The 6,994-nt window shown below is 46.7% G+C and overlaps 1 non-coding gene across 1 annotated transcript; it reads left to right on the top strand.

Annotated features, from left to right (window-relative positions):
• Positions 1–3,261: 3,261 nt before the first annotated feature.
• On the top strand, positions 3,262–3,399 carry LOC119930233. Its single transcript, XR_005451720.1, has one exon. It is a non-coding gene; the product is annotated as a small nucleolar RNA SNORA7 (small nucleolar RNA).
• The last annotated feature ends 3,595 nt before the right edge of the window (positions 3,400–6,994 follow it).

The raw sequence follows: 6,994 nt of genomic DNA, 5'->3' as shown, positions 1-6,994 counted from the left end.
AAGCGCTTGGGGAAGTACCATACAAACAATTATTTCATTCTTTCGTTCATTCATTCAATCGTATTGACTGAGCGCTTACTGGGTGCACAGCGCTTGGGAAGTACAAGTTTGCAGCATATAGAGACTGTCCCTACCCAATAGCGGGCTCACAGTCTAGAAAGGGGAGACAGGCAACAAAACAAAACGTGTTAACAAAATAAAATAGAATAAATATGTACAAATAAAATTAATAAATAGAGTAATAAATACGTACAAACATATATACATATATACAGGTGCCGTGGGGAGGGGAAGGAGGTAAGGTAGGGGGATGGGGAGGGGGGGGAGGGGGAGAGGAAGGAGGGGCTCAGTCTGGGAAGGCCTCCTGGAGGAGGTGAGCTCTCAGTAGGGCCTTGAAGGGAGGAAGAGAGCTAGCTTGGCGGATGTGCGGAGGGAGGGCATTCCGGGCCAGGGGGAGGACGTGGGCCGGGGATCGATGGCGGGACAGGCGAGAACGAGGTACCGTGAGGAGATTAGCGGCAGAGGAGCGGAGGGTGCGGGCTGGGCTGGAGAAGGAGAGAAGGGAGGTGAGGTAGGAGGGGGCGAGGTGATGGAGAGCCTTGAAACCGAGGGTGGAGTTCACTCAGTAGTATTGATTGTGTGCTTACTGTGTGTAGAGAGCTGTACTAAGCGCTTGGAAAGTACAATAAGACAACAGATAGAGACGGTCCCTATCCAACAACGGGCTCACAGTCTCGGAGACAGACAACAAAACAAAACCTGTAGACAGGTGTCACAACCGTCAGAATAAATAGAATTATAGCTATATGCACATCATTAACAAAATAGAGTAGTAAATGTGTACAAGTAAAAAATAGAGTAATAAATCTGTACAAATATTTACAAGTGCTGTGGGGAGGGGAAGGAGGTAGGGTGGGGGGACAGGGAGGAGAGGAAAAAGGGGGCTCAGTCTGGGAAGGCCTCCTGGAGGAGGTGAGCTCTCAGTAGGACTTTGAAAGGAGGAAGAGAGCTAGTTTGGAGGATGTATGCAGAGAAGGCATTCCAGGCCAGGGGAAGGACATGGGCCGGGAGTTGATGGCGGGACAGGCGAGGACGAGGCCCAGTGAGGAGGTTAGCAGCAGAGTAGTGGAAGGTGCGGGCTGAGTTTGAGGAGAGAAAGGAGGTGAAGTATGAGGGGGCGAGGTGATGGAGAGCCTTGAAACCGAGAGTGAGGAGTTTTTGCTTGATTCGTAGGTTGACAGGCAACCACTGGAGATTTTTGAGGAGGGGAGTGACATGCCCAGAGTGTTTCTGTACAGAGATAATCCAGGCAACAGAGTGAAGTATAGACTGAAGCCGGGAGAGACAGGAGGATGAGAGATCAGAGAGGAGGCTGATGCAGTAATCCAGTCGGGCAGTAATCCTACCTCTGGCCTGGAATGCCCTCCCTCTTCAAATCCACCAATCACTCTTCCCCCCTTTAAAGCCCTACTGAAGTCACACCTCCTCCAGGAGGTCTCCTTTTCCTCATTCCCTTTCCCGTTTGCATCACCTCGACTCTCTCCTCTTGCTCTTCCCCCCTCCGCACCCCTATATATATAATATATAGATTATATATCTATAATTCTATTTATTTATATTGATGCCTTTTTACTTGGTTTGATGTCTGTCTCCCCCCCCCCCCCCCCCCCCCCGGACTGTAAGCCTACTGTGGGCAGAGATTGTCTCTCTTTATTGCTGTATTGGGGGACAGGGGACCCTGAGAAAGGAGTTAAATGTCTGGAACAACTAGCAAGGGTGATATGCATGGGTGTTAATAAGGGAAGAGAAATAGTTTTGCCGGGCAGAGGAGAGGGCAGAGTTAAAGCAAGAGAGGATAAACTAGAAGTGGACAAGGTCGGTCTTATATTTAAATTTCTGCCAGCAGCATTCTGTGGCTCACGCTCAAGAGCGAAGGAGGCGGACAGTGCAGTTTATCCAAGGCTGTGGGTTAGTTGTACAAGAGCGACAAAGGGATAGGGGATTGAGCGAGTTGAGTTCAGTAGAGAGAGAAGTGTTGAGAATGTCTATTTGGTGCCTGCTTACTTGTTTTGATGTCTGTCTCCCCCCTTCTAGACTGTAAGCCCGGTGTGGGAAGGGATTTTCTCTGTTTATTGCTGAATTGTACTTTCCAAGAGCTTAGTACAGTGCTCTGCACACAGTAAGCGCTCAATAAATATGATTAAATAAATGAATGAATGGGTGTGAGGACGTCTATTTGGTCATCACAGTAGTTTGGGTATGGAGGCTAGGTGGAGTGCGATGCATTGAGAGAGATGCATGGGGTTGAGAGATCGGAGATCTCTGTGGGAGACCAGTATAGATTTGGGGGGAGAAGGAGTGTGGGACAGGAGGCAAGTGAGAAGGCTGTGGTCAGAGAAAGGGATTTCAGAGTTGGTGAGAGTAGAGATTGTGCAGTGGTTAGAAATGATGAAATTGAATGTGTGTCCAAGTTGGTGAGTGGGGGAGATGGGATGGAGAAGGAGGTCTGTGGAGTTGAGGAGTGATAGAAGGCGGGCGGCAGATGGGTCATCAGGAACATCTATGTGGATATTGAAGTCTCCAAGGATCAAAGCAGGCTTGGAGAAAGCAAGAAGGAATGTGAGAAAGGGATCAAAAATGTTAAAGAAGTTGGAGGTGGGACCCGGTGGGGTTGGTAGATGACAGCTACCGGGGGGTGAGGGGTAGTAGAGGTGATTGGTATGGACTCCAAAAGAAGGAAAAAAAGAGAAGGGGAAAGTGGGTGCGAAAGCAGCATTGGGGCACAAGAAGGAAGCCAACGGCTCCTCCTTTCCTGGTGAATCTGGTGGAGTGGGAGAAGAAGAACAGTGCTTGGCACATAGTGAGCACTTCACAAATACAATTATTATTAACAGACTTGGTAGGCATGTTCCCCTCCTAAAACGAGCTTGCCTTTATATCGAGCTGCTTCCTCCTGCCTGTAATTTATTTTAAAGTCTGCCTCCCCCTCTAGGCTGTAAATGCCTTGACAGGAGGTATCAAATCTACTTATTCTATTTAACTCTGCCAAGTCCTTAGTACAGTGTTCTGCATAAAGTAAGAACTCAATAAATATCATTAATTTATTTGACTGATGATAGTGAGGAGACTCTGCTTTGATGGGGTGTGTGAAGAATATAGGAGCCAGGTATGGCAAGACTGTCATAGCAGCAGGGAAATGCCTTCTCTTCATCTCACTCAGACTCTTAAATTCCATATTTAAAGTGGGGCAGAAAGAGGCATCCCCTCCCCGGTTTGCACCTGGAGAGTTTCCAGTACTCTACCAGTTTCGACTATGGGAGGGAGAGTCAAGCAGAGGCATATCCATTCAATTCCTACCTTGGGCAGTGGCTAGTGAGTAGAAGGTAATCTGTTACGAGTCAAAACTCACCTGAGCTTGCAACAACGGCATGGGAGAGAGTCAAAGGTAAGGACTCATTTTACTGCAAGGAAGGAAGCAAGCAATGGTAAATCACTTCCGTATTTTTACCAAGAAAACTCTTTGGAAACACTACCAGAATGATTGCAGATGGAGGTGGGGCACTCTGGGAGAGATGTGTCCATGGTATCGCTATGGGTCGGTGGCAACTCTGTAACATAAGACAAGACATGAGAGAGGCAAGAGATTATTTTCTCACTATGTACGAAGCTTATTATGTTGCCAACTTGTAATAATAATAATAATAATGGCATTTATTGTGCTTACTATGTGCAAAGCACTGTTCTAAGCGCTGGGGAATTTGCAAGGTGATCAGGTTTCCCCACGTGGGGCTCACGGTCTTATTCCCCATTTTACAGAGGAGGTAACTGAGGCCCAGAGAAGTGAAGTGACTTGCCCAAAGTCACACAGCTGACAAGTGGCAGAGCCGGGATTTGAAACCAATGACCTCTGACTTCAAAGCCCGGGCTCCTTCCGCTGAGCCACGCTGCTTCCCTACTTCCCAAGCGCTTAGTACAGTGCTCTGCACACAATGGAACTGAGGCCCAGAGAAGTGAAGTGACTTGCCCAAGGTCACACAGCTGACAAGTGGTGGAGCGGGATTCGAGCCCCTGACGTCTGACTCCAAAGCCCGGGCTCTTGCCACTGAACCACACTGCTTCTCTATACTATAGTGCCCGGTTCTGTCTGAAGAACTTTCCTGGAGATCCTCCTCCGGGCAGATGATGGGAGAGAATAGCTGATGCTGAGGTCAAGCTTCAGAAATGACTCAGGAGACTTCTCATCTTCTCTGTTTTCTTTTTGTCTTACGGTATTTATCAAGTGCCTACTACGTGCCAAGTACTGTTCTAAGCACTGGGTTAGATAAAGCTAATCAGGCTGGACACAGCCCATGTCCCACAGGGGCTCACAGATTGATTAAGATTACAGATGAGGAACCTGAGGCCCAGAAAAGTGAAGTGACTTGCCCAAGGTCACACAGCAGGCTATGAAGCAGCATGACCTAGTGGAAAGAGCACGGACCCGGGAGACAAAGGACCTGAGTTCGAATCCCCAGTCTGTCACTTCTCTGCTGCGTGACCTTGGGCGAGTACATCAGCGTTTCCTCATCTCTAAAATGGAAATTGGATAGCTGTTCTCCCTCCTACTAAGACTGTGAGCCCCACAAGGGACGGGGACCGTGTCAGACCTGAGCCCCATGTGGGACGGACACCGTGTCAGACCTGATGAGCTTGTACCTGCCCCAGTGCTTAGGACACTGTTTGGCATATAGTAAGCCCTTAACAAGTACCATAACTAACGTAATCACAAAAAGTACCATATTTATTTGATGGAGGAGGTGGGAGCAGCGGCCTGGGAGAGGATCAAGGACGGACACTCGAGTTTACTGCGTGGAAGGAGGCAATGGGTCACAGTGGGCTGCTGCACAGCCATCTGGAGATGGATTCGGTTTAGACTGGGAAAGCTACAGCCTGCGAATGAATCAGTGCCATGGAAATCTCTCCAAAAGTGCATTTTCTTGCTGAATTGAAACCAGAACTCTGGGGGAGAAAGGCTCGTTACCCAATACCTTCTCTGTGGCTGATCTGATGGTAATCTGGTGACCCCGAAAGTAACTGCCTTCAGAACAATTGAACCCGAAGATTCCACCAAAGTTTCATTATGCAGTCGATAAATCCCCTGCTGTTGGATCCCTGAGGCCAAGGAGCTAACTGTGGGCAATTTAACAGATGAAGAGGTGCTAACTGCCGGAGGGAGGGTAAATCTGGAAGAGGGAGACAAGTGACGATCTACAGATGATCTATAAATTAGAATTACTAAACTCAGTACAGTGCTCTGCACACAGTAAGCACTCAATAAATACGATTGATTGAATTACTGGAAAGAGCATGGGCCTGGAAATCAGAAGGATCTGAGCCTGAACAGATCCTGTCTCTGTTATGTGACCTTGGGCAAATCCCTTAACTTCTCCGTGACCCGGTTACCTCATCTGTAAAATGGGGATTATGGGACTGTGTCCAACCTGATTAACTTGTATTAACTCTCTCTCTCTCTGTCTCTGCCTCTCTCTCTCTGTTTCTCTGTCTCTGTTTCCCTGTTTGTCTCTGTTTCTCTTTCTGTCTCTGCCTGTTTGTCTCTCTCTGCTTCTCTGCCCTCTCTCTCTCCATTTCTCTATTTCTTCCTCTCTTTCTCTGCCTCTGTTTCTCTGCCCCCTCTCTGTTTCTCTCTCTCTCTCTCTCTCCATTTCTCTATTTCTTCTTCTCTTTCTCTCTCTGTTTCTCTGCCCCCTCTCTGTTTTTCTCTCTCCATTTCTATTTATTTTATTTTGTTTATATGTTTGGTTTTGTTCTCTGTCTCCCCCTTCTAGACTGTGAGCCCACTGTTGGGTCGGGACTGTTTCTATATGTTGCCAACTTGTACTTCCCAAGCGCTTAGTACAGTGCTCTGCACACAGTAAGCGCTCAATAAATACGATTGATTGATTGATTGATTATTTTACTTCTTAGTAAATGTCCCCAAACCATCTCAGAGCAACCTGGAAAGCACTCCCAATTTTTGTCTTCTCCATTGATTAATGAATAACCACCCCACTTCTGCTTTTTTTTTTAAAAAAAAAAACCCAGCCTAATTCCATCCTCTTCCATTTGGCTCCATATCCCCATTATAATGCCTACTTCTGCATATAAAATCTTTCCCCTTCCTCCTCCTCCCTTTTTTCTAAGCTACAAAGATCACTTTCTGGTCGTTACAGTGTCCTCTTCTCCCACTCCTGTCAGATGATCAGATTTTCCCAACTGATTTGGAGCTGACGTTTTTCTGGAACTAACAATTAGGTGTCAGTTCATTTTTCTGGAACCCGTAGGCTGGTCTTGGGTTATAATAATGTTAATAATTGTGGTATTTGTTAAGTGCTTACTTGTGCCAGGCACTGTATGAAGTGTTGGGATGGATGCAAGTAAATTGGGTTGGACACAGGCCCTGTCTCACATTGGGCTCACATTCCTATTTTACAGATGAGATAACTGGCATCCAGAGGTCACACAGCACACAAGTGGCGGAGCCAAGATTAGAACTCATAACCGTCTGACTCCCAGGTGCTAGATCTATCCAGTACGCCATGCTGCTTCTCCTCTGTTGCTAACAAAACATCACAATGAATTTCAGGCATGCTTTGGGGCCATGAGTTCTCCTTCTGTGGTTTCTCCTAAGATTTTGTCCTTCCACGCTAAGGAAACATTAAACATTTGCCTGTGCCTTTTAATATAATGTTGGCTTTTGAGGAAAATACAGTGAACATCTGTAGACATGGTCTCTGCCCTCCAAGGCTCATAGTCTAAAAAGGGGAAGTGAACACCCACGGGAAAATGTTCAGATCTCCAAAACTAAACAGATAAGCTTAACAGTTAAAATAGAAATGAAAAATCCAGAATTGAAAACAATTCTGATGATTCATTCATTCAATTCATTCAATCATATTTACTGAGTGCTTACTGGGCAGAGAGCACTGTACTAAGTGCTTGGGAGAGCACAATACAA

This window comes from Tachyglossus aculeatus, chromosome 6 (assembly GCF_015852505.1).
Source record: "Tachyglossus aculeatus isolate mTacAcu1 chromosome 6, mTacAcu1.pri, whole genome shotgun sequence".
Taxonomy (NCBI): domain Eukaryota; kingdom Metazoa; phylum Chordata; class Mammalia; order Monotremata; family Tachyglossidae; genus Tachyglossus; species Tachyglossus aculeatus.
Note: the sequence above shows the minus strand (reverse complement) of the source record. Positions and strands in the feature narration are given on the sequence as shown.